We start from the raw sequence: 15,036 nt of genomic DNA, 5'->3' as shown, positions 1-15,036 counted from the left end.
AGGTACAAAAAAAAAGAGGATGAAAAGAGGCTCAGAAAAAGTCAAATTAATGAGACAAAGTCTTGGAGAAGGTGGGATAAATATGAGAAATACTTTTTCTGAGGTAGGAGGGATAAGAAAGGATACACACAGCCCAGGATATAGATACAGGTATTTGACTCAAGATATAGACAAAAGCTTTTAAGTGTAGGGATGGAAAATTAAAGTAGCATTTAAGTGATTTAAGTGATGTATTCTGTTTTTTTAGAAGAAGAATTTAGGCACTTTATTGTATGTTTTACATCCCTATAAAAAGAGTCCAAGGATTTTTCCTCCTGTGTGTTTTTGTCTTCTTCGTGATCCATGATGTCAGCTGAGATTGGCAATACAATGAAATCAAACTGATGGGATGAGAGCAGATTATTCTGTCATTTTTCTAGGTCTTTGAGCTGCACATCAAATCTGGGGCTTATCACTCCACACTTGTTTAAACTTCCTGTGAGGTTGACGACAATTTTCCCAGCTCTGTCATCATCAGTGATTTCAAATTTGCCAACATAACCATGCTTCATCATTACAGTTAGAAACTGGACAATGGCTTTGGAGCCCCACCTAATAAGCATTGTTGATGCTCTTGAGAGCATCAGCCAGGACATTCATGCACACTATTATGGTGGCACGAAAAGATCCCAGAAAGAGTGGATTCTGCTTTCTGTGCTGATAAAATTAAAAGTGTCTTTTACAAGCTGATGAAAATTTGAAATAGCTATTGTGAGGAAAAAGAGGTAGAGTTGAATAGAACAATTTAAAAGATTGCAATGGTGCAAAAAAAAAAAAAACCCATCTGAGGGGAAAGCTCCTATATTGGAATGACATAAATATGTATAACTGTGTAGGTTTTGTTCAGTGTGTTTACTAGAATCAGAGACGCAGACATCAGTGCAGGGTTCACCTTGGTTTAGGAGTTTAGTGGGATAACAGGGAAGGGGCCTTGAATGTGTGACAGTGGGCTTGGTGAAATGAAAGACTCCAGATAATCAGTTTAGTGAGGACAAAAAACTAGTAGATTCTTACAGACAGGGAAAAGAGTGACCACTGAACTGAGTTTTAAGAAGATGGTAAAGTAATTAAAATGGGAAAGAGCTGAAAAAGCTGTCAGCTATAGTCTGAAAATGGAAGCTATTTGACCTAATCTATTTATTGTATATGACAGAAACCTAAAAGTAGTGTGAGATTTTTAGCTCTCATAATCAATCATTCTGTATGTCTATTTATCTATCTATCATCTGTTTTTTTTTTTTTTTCTGTGACATTTCAGGAAATCTGAGACCTTACAGGCTGGGGTCTAACTTTGGCTTTGCTTTCTTTTTGTGCTTTATGATTTACCTGGATATTTTATTCCCTGTCTCTATCACTATGCATTATAGCATGAATTACTCTTTATTAGTAAAATCAGAACAAAGAAGTATTTATTCCTCTCATTTCTAAAATAATAATTAATTATGTAGGTGTGCATCAGAATCACCTGAGGAACATGTTAAAAATTTAAATTTTGGTCCTTTACGTTAGACCGCCTTAATCATGATCTCTGTGGGGGTAGATCCCAAAGAATCTATATTTTAAATAATTTCCATGGGAGATTCTCACTCACAAAATTATTTTAAGAGATGACAATTCCAACAAGGCAGAGCTTATAAGGTGTTTTTCCTTTAATTTACCAATTTATATTCAGTAAACAATGAAATGGTAATGGTGCTGCTGGTTGACTTTGGGGTTGGAGTGGAAAGACAATAAAGCAGATCATTTGATTTTGGAATTGCTGCATTTCTTAAATTCCTTTCTTATGCATAACACTCCTTAAATGCATATTATATCCCCATCTACCATTCATAATCACACTGTACACATTTGTAAAAACCTAATGAAAGGAGAAATCAATGTGATATAGATTGCAGTGTTAAAATCTTGAAACAAAAATTCCAAACAGTAGAAATGATTACAAGTAAATGGTGTTTTGAAAAATAGATAATTGTTGAGACTACAGGCAAATAAGAGTTTCAGTTCAGAAAGGAATAGAGATGTATTGATGATGACTACAGACACCACTTGATGATTGAGTTAGAAATCTGACAGAGTCCATATATTTGAAAAATAATGCCATATCTACATTTTGCTTTTGTGGGTAGTTCTGCGATCAATAATCAATGGTGTCTCTTGTCATTGAACTGTCTGTTATTATCTCTCCTACACTGAAAAATTTCAGTTTACAAAAAAGAATAAATCTTATTTTTGGTATCCAGGTACTTAGAGGCATGTAGAGTCTATATTATTTTCCTCAGTGCTTGCTTACAGTTTTCAAGGAACAAAGGCACAGTGCCACATCTAAAATCTCCCCTCAGGCGCATAGGAGTCAGGCTTCTGTATATTGGAGTTATGAACATACAACAAATGAACACACTACACTCATTGATGAAAAAATTACACCGATTTTTTTCATTACTTGATAATATTCTATGTGGTGGTATCCTAGTACATAAGCAATGAAAATATTTTCAAAATTATCCTTTTGAGAATAAAATATATCTTTGATATATTTTCCTTATATCTGCATTCTGTGCTTTTATTTCATCTTTTAAAATGATTCCAGTTTAACTTAACACAGAGGTAAGCACTGTTTCTTGTCCTCACATCCTCCCTTCATCCATTTATTTATTTCTCTGTGTATATATAAAAAATTATTGGTGTATTTGTTACTTCAAATGTACTTCAATGTTAGAAATCTTACTATTGAAATTATTGCTGGAATAAGAATGGAAGAACTCAAAACTCAGAATTGCCTAATCTGAATATGCTGTAGAATATTAACCTTGCCTTTCTTTGGTGACGAATAAAAGACTGGCTGTCAGATATTGTGCAAGTTACTCTCACATGATAGAAGTTGATGAATTAAATTTCTACATGGAGTATCTAAGCTTTACCTCTCTCAAGTGAATCACTACCCCTTTATCCCTTCTACTTCTAGTAAATATGCTCAGATACATGGATTGTCTATATTCAAGGAGAACTCTGTAACACTAAGCAAACATGCTCACTCCAGTACTTCTAACAACACCATTTTGAATTATATATACGCTCTTGAAAAAATTATCTTAGGTCAACATTGGTTAATTTTATTCACATAAAAAATATCTTCAGGACTGGGGTTGTGGCTCAGTGGTAGAATACTTGCTGAGCATGTGTGAGGCACTGGGTTCAATTCTCAGCATCACATATAAATAAATAAAAAATATGGTCCATTGACAATTAAAAAAATATTTTAAAAAATCTTAAATGTTAACTCTTTTTAAAAAATGAATTTCTGGCCCCATTTTTCTAAATAAATAATCAGGATGCTCCCTTTGGTTTGGATTCTAGCTAATGATACACATAGTATATAACTGAGCTTTGTCTTTTGGGTTTGTTCATATTTTGGGAATTATGCTGTCTCTGTGGAAACTAACAAATGACCCTGACATTGCTACAATTATCAGATTCTATCCCTTAGCATAACTCCATATTGTTTTAGTATTCTGGCCTCAGTGCTCTCTAATCTGAATTTTGGGGCCACAACCTAAACTTGGGGCAGGCTGCTCTATTCTGATCATACTACTTGGTTTTGTACTCGCCATGTTGTCCTTCATAACACTATAATCATGTACTTTCAAGTTGATACAATTATCTCATACCTTGATAATAGATAAATCCCCCAACTTGCCTTTATGATACTTCTCCTCAAATTCACACATCTGTATTATTGCTAAATTAACTGTCCTAAAAATGCACTCTCACTATGATACTGTCTTTAGTGAAAAGCTTCGATGGCTCTACAATGCTTGAAAACATCAAATTTTGATTACTTAATTCATCATTTTATGTTCTGATACACAGAATGTTTGCTGTTTTTTAAGTCTTATATCTAGTTACTCTCCTATGTATAGCTTTGACTCTTGGTCCTGTTTATATTGCTATACTAAAATACTAGACTGAATATTTTATAAGGAAAAGAGGTATATTTTTGTTTGAAGTTTTCCAAGTTGAAATATCCACACATGGGTGGCCAAATGTGGTGAGGGTCTCATGCTGTATCATAATGTGGGGGGAGGAGGGTGGCATCACATGGTGGGATTGTATGGAGAGTTTTGTGTGCAGAAGAGGCCAAACATGGGATGGACTTATTTATAACAACCCATTCTCATGGAAACTAATCCAGTTCTGTGAGATCCAACCCATTCCCTCAAGATGGGTATTAATCTCTTCCAGGGATAGTGCCCTTCTGAAAGAAATATCTTGCACTAGACCACACCTCTGAACAATTTTTGCTATCTCTCATTGCTGTTACATTGAGGGGGGGCAACCTTATGGTACATGATTCTTCAGGGAAAAAATCATATCCAAACTATATAGCATTCTCGGTATTGTTGAATTATGCACCATTTACTTTTTATTTATCATACTTTTCTTTTTGAAATAATATTCCTCTCTGATCTAGCTATGAAAATTATACTAATTCCTAAGGTTAAGTTAAATTCTACTTTTTCATTGAGATTTTCCTAATCATTCTTGCAGGAGGTCATTTCTCATCTCTGAATGTCTATAGTTTTATGTTTTGATTATTTGGTGTTCATCAGGTATTGTTGTAGCTATTTGAAAACTTTACATATCTACTCAACCAGAGAGTAAATCTTCAATAATAACACTTTAAAATTTTACTTTGTATTTCAAAATAGATTTTGGCTTATAAAACACAATGAACAAAATGAAAAATATTTTTATTAACAATAAAGGATAATATATCAAAATAAGTTTAATGTAAATTTTAAGATAAAACGGTTGGGGATGTAGCTTATTGGTAGAGTACTTGAATAGCATGCTCAAGGCCCTGAGATTTATCCCCAGAACTGGAAAATCAAGATTAAGACAATGATAATCATCTTTAAAGCATGAGGACTAAAATTTATTGTCTTTAACACCATTTCCATGGTGTCCATATGATCTCAGTAAGGATTCTTGACTTCTAAACTATTTTCAACCAACAAACTGTAAGATTCAAATAGAGTTCACACAAGAGAGCAATTACTTTCTTGATTTACGTAGAAAGCAATAATAAAACACCCTAGAATTTAACAATTAAAAGATCTCACCCTTAGTTTTATTTTATTTTTTATTAAAAAAAGAAAAACAGGTAATATTTGGTTTATAAATAATTCATTTATAATAATAATTCATCAAAAGATATTTGTTAAACTTTGACTATGCAGAAAACTAGGAACTGGGCATATGATGGTAAACTCTTTCTTAGTCTATGTAGAATTTTGAAGATTTAAGGTCATCAGATATTATTATCCTATGAGGAGAAAAGAACATTTCTATTTAAAAGATACTGAAGATAATCTAGGATATTTTGGGAAAATAAATGATATGTTATCCAATTCTCTAAATTCTCAAAGAAAAAAAAAAGTAAGTATCCGCCATGTGCCATGCTATGTCCTATGTGGTGTCAGCCTGCTGTTAGAGGTTATTACTGTTCCAAAATTCATTATTCTTTCCCAGTGCAGTGGGCACTTCACTCCATTGATTTTGGACTTGTTTTTATGATTGCTTTGACCAGTGAAATGTGTGAAGTATGGTCACAGTATGACCAATTTTACATAAGGCTTAAGAAGTAGCTAGAGTTTCTGTTTCTATTTGCATTATTGCCATTTGCCATAAAATCTTGCCTCATATAGTCACTGTTTGGTCTTGGTTCCAGAATGAGAGCTACATGGAGGAGATCTGAACTAAGACAGCAGGCTGGAGTCAGACTTAGCCAAGTCCAGCTGAGTGTTGGGCAAAGCTCTGTTGACATAAAATATTGAATAAGAAAAATAGTTGTTATTCTAAGACTCTAAGAAATTGGGTTATTTGTTACTGTAGAAAAGCTGAATAATTCAACAGTGAAGGAGATATTGTGTTTAGTAGAGAAGAGACATCATCAAACAGGTAATTATCAATGCTCCATGTATTTTGAGAAAATAAAAGTTTTTTTTCAGAACTGTATATAGCTGGTTAATTTATATTATACTGGAGAAGAGAAAAATATGGAGTGGCAATTACTTACATATAGGTTAATTTATTTTCTAGTCATAATTTAGTATATTTCACACCAACTTCTGTTAAAGATTAGATATACGTTTGGTAAAGTGTACTGGATAGATAATTGGACACTGTATTCAAAATCAAAAGCAGTTGCTGCTTGATATGAATTAATCCCATGTAGTTCTAAGTTATTTTAATGAAGGAATAAAGGCATTCATTCATTTCTGTCTTTTCACTTGATTTGCTAACGTCCCCTGTAGTTTCTGTGCAATACAAGACCTCTCCAGGTATATGCTTATTCTGTTGCAATAGTTACTTTAGTTACCCTTTTTTAAAAAATCACTCTTACCAAAATACCTGGCAAGAAAAACTTAGAGGAGGAAAAGTTTATTTGGAGCTCATGGTTTTAGACGTCTCAGTCCACAGATAGCAGACTACATTTCTCTCGGGCTCAAGGTAAGGCAGCACATCATGGGAGAAGGCACAGCAGAGGAAAGCCCCTCAGTTAATGGGGGAGGTCAGGAAGGGGAGGGGGTGGGGAGAGAGAGAGAGAGAGAGAAGAAAGAAGAAGGGGGAGGAGGAGAAGGTTGTGGAGGAGCAGCAAGGGATTGCAGATTAAATGCACCCTTTCAAGGCATACCTCCAGGGATCCACCTCCTCCAGCTGTGTCCTAACTGCTTACAGTTACCACCCAGTCAGTCCATTCAAACTAGAATGGATTGATTAGGTTTTAGCTTTCACAATCCAATCATTTCACATTTCTGCTGTATCCTATGTGGTGAGTGTCAACTGCTGTTAGAGACTATTGCTATTCTGGAATTCATTATCCCCTCCCTAACACAGTGGGCACTGCACTCCCCTGATTTTGGACTTGTTCGTTTGATTGCTTTGACCTGTGAAATGTGTGAAGTATGATCACAGTATGACCAGTCTTAAATGAGAGTTGATACAGGAGCTTTTGGGGGACATCTCACATCCAATTATAGTAAGAGTATTTCTCTCAAATTATGGAATCAGAGACTATTTACATTACTGTGGTTCATGAGTTGACCTGGTTCAACACCTTCTTATTGCAAGCAAAGCAACTGAGGCCCACAGTCTTCTGTTGGTGTTTGGGGAGATTCAAAGATGAATCTCAGGTGTCCTGATTTCTGGATCACAATACCTACAACATTGAAAAAATATTTCTTTATATAATGTCTTTGAATAAATTTTAAAGAGCTTGGGAGGTTGAGACAGGAGAATTGCAAGCTCAACGTCAACCTCAGCAATTTAGCAAGATCCTAAGCAACTAAATAAGACCCTGTCTCAAAAAAAGATAGGGAGCTGGGGATGTAGCTCAGTGGTAAAGTACCCCTGTGTTAAATCTTCAGTTTAAAAAAAAAGAAAGAGGAAGAACTGAAGACAGGTATCAAAGCTCATATGGTAATTCAACTTAAGAAGCAGGAGGTAAATTGTGGAGTCTGAACATTTTATTTACTGTGGAGCAAACAGATCATACAGGCATAGAGGTCTACATTTCTCTGACATTCCTGGTCATACTATACACTTTTATTTATAGTATTTTTCACTATTTATAAATATATAATTATTTTTGTGGTTAGTCTACTAATATAAAAATGTTAAGACTCCATGAAGGCAGTCAAAGTGTGGCCCCAGTAACTAACACATACTTGACATATGGTAAGACTGAGTACAATTTTGAATAATTAATGAACACTCTTCATTTATTCCAGATAAGTAGGTTTTCATATCTCACTATATAATGTGAAATAGATCCCATGCTAAATTTACCTCTTTTTTTTTTGTTTGTTTTTGTTTTTGCTGGCAAATTTTCAATAGAATGTAGCAGTATTTCATGAAGTCTTAGGAAATAAATTAATGATTTACTTTTTGAATATTTTTATTAACAGATCACTTAATGAATACAATATTAAAGTATGGCTTTAGTGATAACAGTAAAATATGAATTGACAAAATTATTGCATTAAAATTGTTTAATTTAAGAAGACAATCAGGGTGCACAGTGACTCATAAAATGAAGATCTGTTCAAGTGGAATTAATAGAATTACTAATAAAACAGTTCAAAGTTATTTGAATGACTAATGCTTAAGATACAGTGAACTAGAAAGGCAACATTGCTTTTAATTTACTATTTCTATATTAAGAAGAAATATCTGTTAGACTAGAGTGAACTCAATCCCTGTCATTTAATGCTGCATCGTCAAGATAAAATAAGGTTTTAAGGAGAGTAATAAATGTCCCAGATACTTAATTTGCTAGCTATTTTTGGCATTCTAGGCCTAAGCAGGTAAGAGGAAAGGGGACTCCTATATGTAGCTTAGTACCTGCCACTGTAATCTTGATGTGTTGGTGTGATCAGCACCTCTAATGATCTTCATTTTTTTTTTTTTTTTGCCATTTGACTTCCTGCATCCTCTAAGAGCTTCCCATGAACTGTTGAAGAATTGTATGATCCCTTTTAGAACCCATATTAAGGGCAATACAAAGGAAAACTTGAAATAATCAAAATATTATATCATCAAGTAAAAATTATCCATGTATATTTATGGTTTTAAAAAAACTATGAAGCAATTGATGGGGTTTCTAAGGAGGCCACCAAAAAATATCATCCCTTTTCTCCAAACAATTGCTAAATTATCTGAGAAATAAAACAAAGGAGTAAATGTCTATGTCAAAATATCAACTTGATCACTGCTAGAGGCAAGGAAGCAAATTGTGACTTTAGCTAATGTCTATTAGCTAACTAAGTTTTCCACCTAAATCCCAGAATTAGGAAGAATTCATCCATCGAAGGAAGATACTGTACCTGAAGCTGGTCTTCTCTTAACACACTCACCAGAGCTGGCTGCTCTAAAAGAAAGGGCAAAGGAGGGCGAACACCTTCTGCAGGAGGCTGGCGTCAAGAGAAAACAAGAGGGACAGTTTGACCAGTTATTCCCACATTTCCAATTGGAAAAGTCATTCCTTGTTCTCAGGGAGAAAATGAGTAAACAGGAGCAACAAAAATGCCAGAAATACTGTAACTGAACTCTGCAAACACAAAGAAAATTGAGAAGAGGAATGCTTGCCTCAATTGCACTTGGTAATTTTGTGTGTGTGTGTGTGTGTGGCAATATACTTATGTTCTTATCCTCCAAAAAGCAGGGACTAAAGTAGATCTCAGGTCTTTTCTTTCAAGTCTAGAATGATCTCAGTTAAAAATGAAAGTTAAGAATAATTTATGACAAGTTATTTATGTTGATAAGGACAGTAAACACTAGAAACATTTTTTTTTAAATAAAAGTGTGTAGAACAGCTGGTTGCTGCCTGTAATCCCAGCAGCTCAGGAAGCTAAGGCAGGGGGATCGCAAATTCAAAGTTAGCCTTAGCAATTTAGCAAGTCCCTAAGCAACTTAGAGAAAGACCCTATCTCAAAAATAAATAAATAAATAAATAGATAGGTAGATAGATAAATAAGTAAATAAAATAAAAGTAGAACGATTAAAAATCAGTTGAAGGTCATAAAACAGAAACTTAATGTACTTTTAAAAAGGCATATTTTAAAATATGCTCATTTAGTTTTCAGATGTACTACTTTATCATAAATAAAATGTGTATATATTTACTATATATACAGTAAAAATGAGAAGAAAAGAGATAAAGGGAATATATTTTTCTTATGTATACTTCTCAAAGCAATTTCTCTGTACATGTTTATGTATTTCTCTGCAAGTTTTTCTATGTACATACACACAAGGCCATACAGACTATGTGGTCTTAAAAACATAAGAAATTCAGGTGCATCTCAGTCTGGATATGAAATTCACTAAAAAAGAGAAAATGAAGAGACTGTTATGAAGGGACTCTAGGCAGAAATGTGCTACGGTTAACGGGTAAACAAGGATGTTGTGGGTCAAAGAGTTGGCAACCACAGGAAGCTGAAGAGTCTAATAAGCAAAAGGACATAATGCTTTTCTGGAGCTCAGTGGGAACTGATTCATAGGAGGTTAGTTTTGTGGGAATTGTGGCTTTAAAGGGACACAGCCTTTGCTGAAGAAGCTGTCTTATAGAGGCAGATGCTCCTCACTTACAATGGGGTTAGGGCTAATACACCCATCATAGGTTAAAAATATGAGAACTTAAGTGAATACAACTAACCTACAGGGCATCACATCTTAGCCTAGACTATCTTCAGGGGGCTTGGAACATTTACATTAACCTATAGTTGGGCAAGACATCTAACCAAAGCCTACTTTATAAAAAATATTTAATAATGCATGCTACTTATTGAACACCTATATCCAAAATTTTCTGGCAACAGAGCACACTGGAGAGTGTACATTCTCTCAAGAGCTTGTGGCTGATATTTGCTGCCACTGCCCACATCCTGAGGAAATTTCATTCCAGGAAAAGATCAAAATTTAATATTTGAAGCACATTTTCTACTGAATATGTATTGCTTATATACCATGGTAAAGTTGAAAAATTGTAAGTCAAATCATCCTTAAGCAGGCACCCTCTGTACCATAACCTCTCTCTCTTTTCCTGTCCTCTGATCTGCTGTTAGTGACCCTCAGTGGTCAAAGCCAACTCGGAGACAGAGGGCAGAGAATCAGCAGAATGCAGCCTGAAGTAGTAGTCAGCTTCCCAAATGACAGATCATTGATGGGGAAGGAAGAGAATGGATCTGACAGGGTGGGAGCAAAGGAAGAAGACTCATACCCAAGGCATTAATAACTCTTAGTAGAATTTTTATACCTGAATAGAATTCAAATATAACAAGACTTTTCTAAAAGTAAATTGTTGGGAGTTATTATGTTAAAAAATATAAATGTTCTTAGAGTTTTTAATACTTACTTAAAACAGTATTTTAAAGTTATGAATGTGAAGTAATGTGTTTGCTTATTTTGCTGCATATTTTGGAGTGTTGTATATTCTTATAAAAGTAATTTATTTTGATGACAATTTTGTCCACAAAAATCACATCTGCCTGTTTTTAAATGGAAATCTTTACGATTGTCTCTCTTCAATTTTGTTACAGCTTTTTCTAAGTGCTTCTAAATTTTTTAAAAGATTTCATCATTGTGAGACAATAGCACATTGTTGCTGCCACTATTGCTATGCCCACATCATTGATTTAATAATCCTATCCTCCACATGCTGAAATTGAGTTGCTTCCTTTATCATTGGTACACTATTGCATACAATGATATATGTTTTCTGAGTTATGTGATATATTTCCTAATTTCAGTCAATTTTCATGTAGTATGGCAGAAACAGAGCAGTTCTGCCCCCAAGGCATCCTGTGAAATATTTTGACAATGGAAAAACAACAACAAAATAGTCTCCACCTTCTTTGAGCACATAGGGAAACTCACCATCTCATTCCGCAGCTTTTGGTCATTGCTGAAATGATAACAACAACAACACAATGAAACAATAGTAGCATTCAATGTCATGTGCCAGGTATGCAAGGACGTACTGCATCAGCTCCACCACAGTCATACTGTCTCTCTTCTAAATCACGAATGAATTTTGGGGGAGGCTTAAGCATTTTCAGTCACCAAATCTTGCTAATTATACTTTGTAAGTACTTTTGAAATTCCACCACTTCTTTGTACCCTCCAGGTCACTGCCCTATTCAAGTGGTCACCACTCTTGCTTGATTAAGACAGCATTTTCAGTTCTCATCTGGTTTCTGTTTTACTGAGCATGATTCTTTCTACTGGTGGAGGCAGGCAGGCTGTCACAACGCAGAGGCTGGGGTCCCTATATTGAAATAGTTTTCAAGTTATATGGGGAAACTCTCCAGGAGAGACCTTGCTAGACTGTATGATTAGACCGCTCACTGGTTGTAAGAAACTGCCAAATAGTCTTCCAAGGTAGCTATACCATTTGCATTCCTACCAGCAATGAATAAGAGCTCCTATTGCTCTACATTCTTGCCAGTAATTGGTATTTTCAACTCTTTGAATTTCAAACATTTTAATGGTATGTAATGGCATTTCATTTTTGTTTTAATTTGCATTTCCTTAATGACATACAAGTTTGAGAATTCTTTCATATGCTTATTTGCCATCTGTATGTCTTTAGTGAAGTGACTATTCATAGCTTTTGCCCTTTTAAAATTGAGTTGTTTTCTTATTGATGAGCTTTAAGAATCTTTTGCATATTTTGGATACAAGTCCTTTGTCAGATATGTATTTTGCAAAAATTTTCTTCAAGTCTGGCTTGACTTTTCTTTTAACAAGTTAAAAGGAAATAATACCACATCCTACAAATAACTTCTGAAAAATGTAGATGTTCTAACTTATTTTGAGAGAGGATCTTCTTATATAGAGATTTCTTTCTTTTTTTGTAATTTTTTAATTTGTTCTTTTTAGATATACATGACAGTAGAATGTATTTTGATATCATATATATATATATATATATATATATATATATATATATATATATATATATGGAGTATCATTTTTTCTAATTTGGATCCCATTCTTATGATTATACCTGATGTGGAGTTTCTTTGGTTGTGTATGCATATATGAACATAGGAAAGTTGTAACAATGTCTTTCACAGAACAATTTTCAACCTGTAAATTTATTTTTTACTGTGATAAAATACACATAACTTAATGCTTGTCTTCTTAACCATTTTAACTGTGTAGTTCACTGGCATTAAATACATTCATATTGTTAAACAACTATCATCACTATCCATCTTTGGAATGATTTTCATCTTGCAAAATGGAAACTGTGTTCTCATAAACCTCATTTTCCCTTTTCACCCAACCCCTTTCAGTCTACTTCCAATGTTATGAGTTGGACTATTCTAGGTAATTCATATAAGTGGAAAACTTAATGTAATTGTCTTTTGTGATTGGTTTGTTTCACTTAATGTGTTCTCAAGATTCATCCATGTTTCAGTATGTGTTAGAATTTCCTTCCTTTTATGGTTGAATAATATTCTATTGTGTGAAAATGCCAAATTATGTTTATCCATTCATCTGTCCATTGATGTTTGGGTTGCTTCCATCCCTTGGCAATTGTGAATAGTACTGCTATGCACATAGGCATATAAATATCTCTGAGTTACTGCTTTTAACTACTTTGGGTATATAGCCCAAAGTGGAATTGCTGGATAGTATGATGATTCTTTTTTTAATTTATTGAGGAACTGCCATACCATTTTACATAGTGTTTGTGCCATGTTGAATATATGAATATAAATCTTTTACTTCATTCACTAAACATCTTAAAAGGTAAACAAAGTCAACAACTTGCCTTCTTAAAATCCATTTTCTCCATTTTTTATTCTCTGCCAACACACTCCAGCTTTTTCACATTCTCACTTCACAAAACCTTGGAAAAGACTCCTTTGAGTTCCAGAGACTGTCTTCTAACCAATATCTTCTCTTAGTTCTTCAACATGTAAATGAATTTACCTATCATTTCCAAAACCCTCCCTATTTCCTCCTTTTATAATTTTTTGGATTATCATCAAAGAGCTAAAAAATATGATGAGACTCAATATCCTTGTGGGGTTGGGGCCTGCCTGGGTTTATGCACACTCTGCTTTTCAATGAACGACTCTCTCTACTTTCTTCATTGCTATATTTCTAGTACCCGGAAAAATTATGTGCAATAAAGCATGCATTCAGTATGTATTCAATGAATGACTAAATCTTTCTGTACATACAGCATTTAAATATTTTCCCAAATGTGTACTTCTTGGGTAAGATTTTTTTTTCCCCAGATATCTTAGCCTTTTCATGCGTTTAAACAAAGAGACTTTTTTTCTATAAACAATTTAACAAAAACTAGTTTATAATGTTTTGAAAGCTGCTTCGCTCCCTGTTACAATACCTTGGACATCTTATTAGGTCAATGAAAATCAATCTACAATATTATTTTAATGACTACTCATATAGTATTCCACTAAACCAATTGCTTTCTTTGGATAGGTTGCTGCAATTTTTCAGTAGTATCAACCATGCTATTTTGAATGACTTTTTTTATAGGCATCTTTGTAGTTGTTTGAGGATTTTTCTGAAGATAAATTTATAAAATTTAAAATGCTCTGCTGCAGACTATCTACAATTTAAATTATGACGCATTGCATTTCCATACTGTTCTCCAAAATTTTTGGAAATTTATCTTATCATCTTCATTAATCTGAATTTCCTTTCCCTCATACTCTTGAAAACTGTAGTAACTTAAAAATTTTCTTTGTCAATCTGAAAGATAAATTAAAAAACTACCTTTTAAAATTTTACTTTAATTTCTTTATATATTATGGAAGTTAATACTTTTTCCATGTGCTTCTTAGCTGTTGATAATTTTTGTTTTATTAATGCACTTTACTTTTTATTTGGTATCCATCACTTCTAATTTTAAGAACTTTAAAAAGTTATGCATAACTTTCTGTTTTCCATATGTCAAATGATACAAAACATTTTCTAGCTTTCATTTTCCTCTCAAACTTTTTTTTTTCCTATTAAAATAGTAAGTGAGACAACTCAAGTAGCTACATAGAGAGGCCATGTGTAGGTGCTGTGGCTGGCAATCCAAACTGAGGTCAGCCCATAGCCAATGTCAACCACGTCATATAAGTCAATAGCCTTCCAACCCCCCAGCCATTGAATCTTCCTCAGCCACAAATTCCTTCCAGCAGAGACTTAAAATATCATGTAATGGGAGAGAGGTAACCCATGGTACCCTATCTGAATTACTGACTCATTGAATATGTGAACATAAAAAAAATATAATTGTTTCAACTCACTATGTTAGTGGTGGCTTGTTACACAGCAACAGTGGCTGTAATAACAATATTTCATATTTTATCCTCTTCCAAAGTTCTATCTCATTATCTGCTATCCTTCATCTAAAGAGCATGCCAGTCTGCCATACATATTCCCAAGCCATTCCACTTTCAAAGA

The 15,036-nt window shown here is 33.9% G+C and overlaps 1 pseudogene across 1 annotated transcript; it reads right to left on the bottom strand.

Moving 5' to 3' along the window:
* Positions 1–285: 285 nt before the first annotated feature.
* On the bottom strand, positions 286–660 carry LOC308650410 (small ribosomal subunit protein uS8-like; annotated as a pseudogene). The gene has a single exon. The product of its transcript is annotated as a small ribosomal subunit protein uS8-like (transcript).
* Between the last annotated feature and the right edge of the window lie 14,376 nt (positions 661–15,036).

This window comes from Spermophilus citellus (genome assembly GCF_964194105.1).
Source record: "Spermophilus citellus genome assembly, chromosome: 5".
Classification (NCBI taxonomy): Eukaryota; Metazoa; Chordata; class Mammalia; order Rodentia; family Sciuridae; genus Spermophilus; species Spermophilus citellus.
The sequence above is the reverse complement of the archived record's forward strand: the minus strand, read 5'-3'. Positions and strand labels throughout refer to the sequence as shown.